Genomic DNA, 10902 nt, shown 5'->3' with positions numbered 1-10902 from the left:
CAGTGCCAACCAGGACCTTGCGTGTCAAGGTTCAGTCTTTAGTTTGTACGCAGACATAATTCTGTACCCAAAGAACTGTGAAATCCTGGGAGCAGGATTCCTAGCTAAAGCCTAGACGGTGGTGGGGGGGGGGGTTCACTGCCCAGCTAGCTTGCAGCCTAGCACTCCGCAGAAACTGGAGAAACTGGAGAGGTAATCTGGAGAGGTGGCCGATGAGGCGAGCCATTCTCAAGCGCAGCCAAGGATTCACTGCTTTCTCCCTGCTTTCGTTAGTCCAAGTGCTAAAAATAAAAAATCATCACCCTATGGTTGAGAATCGGCTTTTTCATTATCTCATGTGATGCTACGAACACTCCAAGCCTCTGGGGGCGTCCAGTGATCATTAATGACTCCTCAGAGACAGGACACGGGGCTGTAGGCACAAGGAAACCCGTGTGGATGGGAGTGAGATGGAGAGCTGCCTCCCGCAGCTTCTGTAGGACTTCCTCTTTATATTCACTCCTCCCCCACACCCCGCTTCCTTTATTTTAAAAATAAACAATTTCAGGAATCACTATTCTCGCCTGGGTTTGGATAATTTAAGAGTCATTTAAAATGTGAAACCATGCTTTCCTCCCCCTTTGTAGTCTTTTGTGAGGATAAACCAAACGAAGGAAATAACTTAGATTCTTTGGAGCTTTATGTAGTTTGGAATCAGAACTCTGAAAGGAATTCAGCAAGAGTACTGCATCCAAGCGTAGTGTTTTCATTCATTTATTCATTTTAAAGATTTTAGCCATTCATTTGACAGAGAGAGCACGAGCAGGGGGGAGTGGCAGGCAGAGTGGGAGGGAAAAGCAAACTTCCTGCTCCATGGGACTCAATCCCAGGACCCCAGGATCACAACCCCAGTGGAAGACAGACGCCTAGCGGGCAGAGCCACCCAGGTGCCCCAGTGTTTTCATTTATACCTGAAGCACTAGTCAGAGTTTGGCTACCTGGCACTAACTCCCCTGGAAGGAAAATTTGATTTCATTCACGCCCAATTCCATGTGATTGATTACAGAGTATTTCACACAAATGAGGCACAGTACTTGTTTTTACCCCTGAAAAGGACCCAGTGACTATGAAAGCACAGCGTCTTCCAGAGTTTGTGTGTGTGTGTGGTTCTCGTCTATCATACATGGACAGAAGGACCAGTCTGTGACTGAGGAGGGCCCCCTAGAGTGCTCTTGGGCTCCAGGACGCCCTCTGACCCTCAAGGTTCTTAAAGGCAGCTGGGCCACGGCCGGGACCTTGAGTCTGATGGCCAGAAGTCCTCGCAGCCACGGGGTGGTGAAAGGCAGTGGCATCCAGAAGGTTGCAGGTGGGTGGATAGCTGAAGTCATCAGGAACTCTGGAACTCAACTCTGAGGCTCACTGGTACCCCCTTCACCTTGGGCTTATTTATTTCCCTAAAGGGTAAAAAACAGTTGTACTGTAATATGTAAACTATAGCCGATGCTGCACGATGCTTTTTTTTTCTTTAGCCTGGCAATTGTTATTAACCTTTTTTTTTAAATTTTTTATTTATTTATGATAGTCACAGAGAGAGAGAGAGAGAGAGGCAGAGAGAGAAGCAGGCTTCGTGCACCGGGAGCCCGACATGGGATTCGATCCCGGGTCTCCAGGATCGTGCCCTGGGCCAAAGGCAGGCGCGAAACCGCTGCGCCACCCAGGGATCCCCTGTTATTAACCTTTTTATTTTTAAAGTTTGTCTGTTTATTTATTTATTTATTTATTTATTTATTTATTTATTTATTTATTTATGAGAGACAGAGAGAGAGAGAGAAGCAGGCTCCATGCAGGGAACCTGATGTGGGACTCCATCCTGGGTCTCCAGGATCATGCCCAGGGCTGAAGGCGGCGCTAAATTGCTGAGCTATCCAGGCTGCCCATAATTAATAAAATATTGAAGAAAAAAAAAAGCAGACCACTGGGGGTGCCTGGCTGGCTCAGTTGTTAGAGCATGAAACTCTTGATCTTGGGGTTGTGAGTTTGACCCTCACATTGGGTGTAGAGATTACTTAAAAATAAAATCTTAAAAAGTATACCATTGGTTTTTAACATGTTTATCATGTGTTTGACCATAGATGGATCACAAACATTTATCTCTGCTTCTTTCTGAAACCAAGTTAGAATGACAGTAAAGAAATAAAGAGGTGTAAACCATATAAGACCAAACATGAAGCAAGACCATTTGTGCCTCAGAATTCTGGAAAGGCTCTAAAATTGGAGATGCTAAGTTCCTTGGAAGGTGAGAGTATGGAGTGGGCTGAAAGCCACAAGAATTGATTGAAAGTTCCTATGTTGCCTTCACAAATCACTTAGAGTCGGGATACCACCTCTCTATGCTGCACCAGGAAAAACGATTTCTAGGAAGAGTGAACTAAAGAGCTAAATGGGAACCCAGCTATAACACATGTTGGGGGTAAGATTCAATAATGAAGATGGTGGGATATCCTGAAACTCTACAGAAAAGACACATTTTTCACTCCACAAACTCCTCATCTGCCACGCTCGTAGAGAGGCTTATTACTGTGATACTAGGCAGGAGACTGGAAGATTTCTCTCTAGAGAAACTGTATCCCAAATAAGAGGTTTATCTCCCACTGAAATTTCTGAATCTACCCCCCAAAACTCCACGAGTCAACAGAACACCTTCTTGCAACCACACCCACATTTTCCACTTTCACTTTCTGGCTTAGTTTGCTATTAGGTAGTATATTCTTCTAAATAATTCCCACAAACTTCAATGCAATGCTTCAGTATTCATTTTGGCATTCATTTCATTCTAACATATGCTATTTTGAAACTTATTATAAACAAACTCTGGATGAAAGTCATAATTATTCAAATATCATACACAATTTATACTGTGCATGTATAAACTTTGCCTATTATCTATAGGCTGTTCCAATTTCCTCAGGATTTAACAGTGTTGGGGTTTTTGTGTGGTTTTTGTTTTTTGAAAAACTCTTAAAGTCAAAAATTGGTCAGAATTTAATTTCTTTTTTTTTTTTTTATTTATGATAGTCACACAGAGAGAGAGAGAGAGAGAGAGAGAGGCAGAGACACAGGCAGAGGGAGAAGCAGGCTCCATGCACCGGGAGCCCGACGTGGGATTCGATCCCGGGTCTCCAGGATCGCGCCCTGGGCCAAAGGCAGGCGCCAAACCGCTGCGCCACCCAGGGATCCCAGAATTTAATTTCTTAAATTGATTCTAATATAGCTATTAGTCCAGTTCATTGTCATCTTCAGTGTCATATAAATCAATTTCAAAATGTAAATCATCTTTTTCTTTTTTTTTTTAAATCATCTTTTTCTTCTGCAGTTTCTTCTGTAGTTGCAATTTAGATTGTTTTCAATGGTCTGTCCTTCCTTCCTTCCTTCCTTCCTACCCCCCAACATGGGGCTTCAGCTCACATACCTGAGGTGGAGTCACATGCTCTGCCAACTGAGCCCGTCAGGTGCCCCTTTTGTGCTTCTTTATTAAACAGAATAACAATGTCTTTTTTTTTTTTTTTTTTACATATTTTGCACAAACTTTAGGTTCACAGAGGGCACGTGGTCTACACATTATAAGAATATTCACTGTCTTGTAAATATTTAACCCATTTTTAAGGCTTTGAAATGGTTTGTATTTGCTGTGTTTTGCAAGTTCTTGTAAGAGAACCTCTTTACAGTGTTGGCCTTCTCCGTTGTGAAGGTTTGCATTAATTTTCTTGGTCTGGTCACTCTTATGGCACTTGTCATTTTTGAAACTAAACATATCCTGGTGCCTCTGACCTGGAACAGAGATGCTCTCTTTGTGGGAGCTTATTGCAGAAACTCCAGTAACCTCAATGGAGGGCAGTAAAGATTCAGGGAAGACCGAGATGTCTGGGATCCAGGCCCACATTGGGCTTCCTGCTTCGCAGGAAGTCTGCTTCTCCCTCTGTGCCTCCCCCTGCTTGTGCTCTCTCTGTGTCTCTCAAATAAATAAATAAAATCTAAAAAATCACATATAAAACGGTACAGCACTGGTGTAAAAATAGGCATATAGGGGATCCCTGGGTGGCTCAATGGTTTGGCACCTGCCTTCAGCCCAGGGCATGATCCTGGAGTCCTGGTTTGAGTTCCACATCGGGCTCCCTGAATGTAGCCTGCTTCTCCCTCTGCCTGTGTCTCTGCCTCTCTCTCTCTCTCTCTCTCTGTGTCTCTCATGAATAAATAAATAAAATCTTAAAAAAAAATAGGCATATAGACCAGTGGAACAGAATAGAAAACGCAGATATAAACCAAGTCATATACAGTCAATTCATCTTTGACAAGGGTGCCAAGAACACACAGTGGGGAAAGGACAGTCTCTTCCATAAATGGTGTTGGGAAAACTGGACACCACATGCAGAAGAATGAAACTAGACCCCTGTCTTGCATCACTCATGAAAATGAACTCAAAGCCAATTTAAAACTTAAATTTAAGGCTTGAAATATTAAGACTCCTAGAGTAAAACAGGAGAAAATCTCCTTGATGTTGGTTTTGGCGGTGATTTTTTTAATACAATGTCAAAAGCACAGGCAACACAAGCAAAAATAAACAAGTAGAACTACATCAAACTGAAAAGCTTCTGCACAACAAAGGAAATAATTAACAAGATGTAAAGACAACCTACAGAACAGGCAAAAATATTTACAAACTATATATCTGATAAAGGGTCAATATCTAAAAAATATAAACAAAAAGCCCCACAAATAATCAGATTTTAAAATGGGCGAAGGACTTGAATAGACATTTCTCCAAAGAAGACACAAAAATGGCCAACAGCTACATAAAAAGGTGCTCAATATCACTTGGCGTCAGGGAAGTGCAAATCAAAAAAAGACAATGAGATAATCCCTTCACATGGATAGGATGGTTTCTCTAAGACAGGCAACAGAAAAATGTGTTGGTGAGGATGTGGAGAAAAGGACTCTTCAACACTGTTGGTAGGGATGTAAATGGGTGTAGCCACTGTGGAAAACACTATGGAGATTCTTCAAAAAATTAAAAATAGAGGGGTACCTGGGTGGCTCATTCGGTTAAGGGTCTGACTCTTGATTTCTGCTCAGGTGCAGATCTCAGGGGTGTAAGATTGAGCTCTGCATCAGTCTCTGCGCTTAGCATAGAGTCTACTTAAGATCCTCTCTCTCCCTCTGCCCCTCCCCCCACCCTCGCCTTGCTCTCTCTAAAAAAATAAATAAATAGAAATTTTTAAAAATTCAAACCGAAATATCATATGATCCAGGGTATAGCTGAAGGAAACAAAAACAGTGTCTCAAATAGATATTTGCACTCCCATGTTTGTTGCAATGTTATTCACAGTAGTCAAGATATGGAAACAATCTAGCTGCCTATCCATGGGCTGATTAATGGATAAAAAAGATGTGTGTGTGTGTGTGTGTGTATATGTGTGTACAAAGTACATAACTATGTATATTGTAACCATAACCCACTATATGTAATATATGTATTACATATAATGTAATATTATTCAACCATGAGAAAGAAGGAAATCCTGGTATTAGTAACAACATGGATGAAACTAGAGGACATTATGCCATGTGAATTAGCCAGCAGAGAAAGAGGGATACTGCATAATCTCACTTGTATGTGGAATGTTAAAAAATGTCTTAAAAAAAATCAAACTCATAGAGACAGAGTAGAGTGGTGGTTTCCAGGATCTGGGGGAGGAGTTTGGGGAGGAAGGAGATAGGGAGATGCTCGTCAAAGCCTTCGGTTACAAGATGAATAAGCTCTGGGGATGTGATATATGGCATGGTGACTGCAGTTAATACAGTGTGGTGCGCTTGAAGCTTTATGAGAGAAGGCCTTAAACGCTGTCACTACAAAGGAACAAAAAAGGTACCTATGTGAGGTGATGAATGTATTAATCAACCAGATTATGATATCACTTGACAAAGTATACATATGTCAAATTATCATGTTGTGCACTTTAAACATAGGCATTTTTATTTTCAATTATTTATCAATTTACCTCAATAAAGCTGAAAAAAACAGAACATTTTCATCACCTCAAAAAGACACCCCACCCCATACCCATTAGCTATAATCCCCTACCATCCATTCCTCCCAATCTCTACCTCTAAGTGACCAACTAATCTATTTTCTGTGTCTATACGTTATTCTGGACTTCATATGACTGAAATCATACACTATGTGGACTTTTATGCCTGGCATTTTTCACTCAGCATGTTTTCAAGATTTATCCAAATTGTGGCACGTATCATTATTTCATTCTTTTCTATGATCAAGTAATATTCTATGGCATGGGCAGACCACATTTTGTTTGCTTGTTTGTCTATTCCAATGATGGAAATTTGGGTTGTTTCCCCTTTGAGCTATTATGAACAATGCTGGTAAAGTATTTGCGTTCAAATTTTTTATTTCTCTGCTATATAACCAGGAGTGGAATTACCGGGTCACATGGTAATTTTATGTTTAATCCTCTGAGAAACTGTCACTATACAGACTATTTTCCAAAGAAGCTATGCCATTTTACATTCCCTTCAGCAACATTAGCCATCCTAATGTGTATGACATGGACATCTCATGGTGGTCTTTCTTTGGGGTGGGTTTAGTTTAATGTATTTTTGCATGTGGCCTCTGAAACGTGCAATTTGAATGTCCTTACCTGTGAAAATTATCTCACAGATCCTCATTTCTTGTATGTAAAATAGAAATGACAATAGCTTTCTTCCAGGATGGTTCACCCCTCCTTTTTTGTAGTAAAATATACATAATATTTATCATTTTAACTTTTTAAAAATGTGTAGTCTTATGGAACTAAATACATTCACATTCCTTTTTTTTTTTTTTTTTTTTTTTTTTTTTTTTTTTTTACATTCACATTCCTGTTCAACCATCACCACCATCCATCTTCAGAACTTTTTCATCTTCCTTAACTCTGCCTCAACAAAAACTAAGCCATTCGCCACCATGATTCCATGCACCAACATAATATTATTATAAATATGAGTGTACAGATTTTTTTTGAGTCCCTGCTTTTATTTCTTTTGCATTTTATCCAAAAATGAAATTATGGATAGTATAGTAATTCTGTGTTTAGTTTATTTAGGACTGCCATACTATATTCCATAGAGCTATTCCATCTTACATCTCTACTAGCAATACACACAAGGATTTTAATCTCTTCACATTTTCATCAATACTTGTTATTTCCTGGGCTTTTTATTGTTCTTTTTTTAAATTTTTAAAAATAGATTTTATTTACTTATTCATGAAAGACATAGAGAGAGAGGCAGAGACACAGGCAGAGGGAGAAGCAGGCTCCTCGCAAGGAGCCTGATGCGGGACTCAATCCCGGGACCCCGGGACCACGACTTGAGCCAAAGGCAGACACTCCACCATCGAGCCTCCCAGGTGTCCCTTTTTGTTGTTCTTCTTATTTGTTTTATTAGCCACCATAATGGATATGAAGTGATATCTTGTGGTTTTCATTTGCATTTCCCTAATGATTAGTGATGTTGAAGATCTTTTATGTGCTTATTGGCCATGTGTATGTCTTCTTTGGAGAAGTGCCTATTCGAGTTCTTAGCCCATTTTATTTTATTTTATTTTATTTTATTTTTTTCCTTTTTTAAAAATTTTTATTTATTTATGATAGTCACAGAGAGAAAGAGAGAGAGGCAGAGATATAGGCAGAGGGAGAAGCAGGCTCCATGCACCAGGATCCCGACGTGGGATTCGATCCCGGGTCTCCAGGATCGCACCCTGGGCCAAAGGCAAGCACTAAACCGCTGCGCCACCCAGGGATCCCTTAGCCCATTTTAAAATTGGATTGCTTGTTTTGTTGTTGTTGAGTTGTAGGAGTTATTTATATATACTGGGTATCAATCCCTTATCAGACATATGATTTGCAAATATTTTCTTCTATTCCATGGTTGCCTTTTCACTACTGATCATGTCCTTTTGTGCACGAAAGTTTTTGATTTTTGATAAAGTCCAATTTATCTTTTTTTGTCGTTGTCTTTGTTCTTGGTGTCTTATCTAAGAACTCATTGCTAAATTTAATATCATGAAACTATTCCCCTATATTTTCTTCTAAGAATTTTAGTTTTAGCTCTTACATTTAGGTCTTGGATCCATTTTGAGTTAACTTTTGTAGAAAGCGTAAGACAGGTCTAATTGCTAGGTTTTTTTTTGCATGCAGATATCCCATTTTCCCAACATCATTCGTTGAAAATTTTGTTCTTTCTCATGTTGAAAATTATTTGACAATATATGTTAGTTGATTCTGGATTTCCTATTCCATTTGATTGGTCTATATCTCTGTCTTTATGCCAGTACCACACTGCTTTGATTACCACAGCTCTGTAGTTTTGAAATCCAGAAATGTGAAACTGCCAACTTTGTTCTTGTATTCAAGATTATTCTGGCTATTTGATGTCCCTTATGATTCCATCTAAAGTTTAGATGGCCTTTACTATTTCTGCAAAAAAATGCTATTGGGATTTTGATAGATATTGTGTTGAATCTGTAAATGGCTTTGGGTAGCATTGACACCTTAAAAATATTGCCTTCCAATCTATAAACAGGGCTCATTGTGGCTTTGGTTTGCATTTTCCGGATGATTAATGATATTGAGCATTTTTTTTCCTGTGCTTACTGGCTATTTGTGTACCTTTCCAGGAAAGGTGTCTAGTTAGACCCTTTCTCCCATTTTTTTTCTTTGCCTACTTTAAATTCAGGTTGTGTTGTTGTTGAGTTGTAGTTTCTTATATATTTGGACACAAGTCCCTTATCAGATATATTATTTGCAAATATTTTTTCACATTTGATGGGTCATCTTTTTACTTTCTTGAAAGCATCTTTTTTTTTTTTTTAAGATTTCATTTTTTTATTTGAGAGAGAGTGCAAGTAAGCATGAGCAGGGGAGGGGAGGGGGAAGAGGGAGAGGAAGAAGCAGACTCCCTGCTGAGGAGGGAGCCTGCCGTGGGGCTGGATCCCAGGATCATGACCTGAGCTGAAGGCAGATGCTTCACTGACTGAGCCACCCAGGTGCCCTGAAAGTGTCTTTTGAAACACAAAAGCTTTAAATTTTGACGAAGTCCAAATTATCTGTATTTTTCTTTTGTTGCTCATGCTTTTGAATCCACTTAAGAATCAATTATCAAATCCAAGTTTATATTATCCTTATGTTTTCTTCTAAAAATTTTATAATATTTGGTCTATCAAGAACCTTGATCCATTTTTGTTTAATTTTTGTATATGGTGTACAGTAAGGATCCAACTCATTCTTTTGCATTTGGTTATCTAGTTGTCCCAGTTCCGTTTTATTGAAATGTCTATACTTCTTTATATTTCTTTGACACCTCTGCTCTTGTGGTCTGATCTTTGCTGCTACTACTCCCCTGATACTGCTTTTACTAGGTCACTAGTGACCTGGTAGCTAAACTGAGTAGATAATTTTCAGTCCTTTCCTTCCTTTTTTTTTTTTTTTAAAGATTTATTTATTCATGAGAGACAGAGAGAGAGAGAGAGAGAGAGAGAGATGCACAGACACAGGCAGAGGGAGAAGCAGGCCCCATTCCATTCAGGGAGCCTGACGCAAGACTCAATCCTGGGTCTCCAGAACCACACCTTGGGCCAAAGGCAGCCCTAAACTGCTGAGCCACCACGCTGCCCCCCCTTGAAATATCTCTTGACTTCTGTGATATCACACCCTCCCAGACTTCTTCCTACCATTCTTCCTTTTTTTTCTTAGTCTCTGCCCATCCCAAGTGATCCCGAAGGCTCTATTCTTAGCCGAACACACATTATCTGGGTGATCTTATCCTCTTCCATGACTTCACTTGCCATCTCTGTACTGATTTTTTCTGAATACTTAATTCTTCTGATCTTTATATCGATTTCATTTGCAAATCATGTATCTGAAAAGGGCAGATTAATCCAGTATATATAAAGAACTCCTATAACTCAACAATAACAATACAACCATCCAATTTAAAAATGAGACATGGATATACATTTCTCCAAAGAACATCTCAAACTCAACATTTCTTAAATAACTTTTTTCTCCAAATCTGCTTCTTCAGTATTTCTTACGTCTATAAATGGCATACTATCCATCTGATTTCCCAAGACAGAAATCTGGTTTATATATAGTAAAATGTAACTCACTGTACATCTCAGTGAGTTTTTAAAAGATTTTATTTATTTATTTGAAAGTGAGCCCTCGCATGTGTGGGGTGGGGGAGAAGAGGGAGAAGGAGAAATAGACTCCCCACTGAGCAGGAAGCCCAATGTGGAGCTCAATCCCAGGACCCTGGGACCATGACCTGAGCCAAAGGCAGACATTTAACTGACTGAGCCACCCAGATGCCCCTTTTGCCCATTTTAAAATAGTCACTTGCTTATTACAGAATTATAAAAGTTCATTAATTAAGAATCTCTTATTAAATATGTTTTCTAAATCTTTTCTCACAGTGACTTTCCTTTTTATTTTTTAAAAGATTTTATTTATTTATTTGAGAAGCAGAGAGAGACAGCACAAGCAGGGGGGAAGGGCAGAGGGAGAAAGTGAAACAGATTCCCTGCTGAGCAGGGAACCCAATGTGGGACTCGATGCAGGGGCTCCATCCCAGGACTTGAGCTGAAAGCAGACACGTAACCCACTGAACCACCCAGGTGCCCCCAAAGTCTTTAATTTTAAAAAAATGGTTTATGTACTATTTAAGAAATCTTTTTTTAAAGATTTTTAATTTATTTATTCATGAGAGACAGAGAGAGAGAGAGGCAGAGACACAGGCAGAGGGAGAAGCAGGCTTCATTCAGGGAGCCCGATGTGGGACTCGATCCCAGGTCTCTAGGATCACACCCCG

The sequence above is a fragment of the Canis lupus genome, chromosome 16 (assembly GCF_003254725.2).
Source record: "Canis lupus dingo isolate Sandy chromosome 16, ASM325472v2, whole genome shotgun sequence".
Lineage (NCBI taxonomy): Eukaryota > Metazoa > Chordata > Mammalia > Carnivora > Canidae > Canis > Canis lupus.
This window is presented reverse-complemented; position numbering follows the sequence as displayed.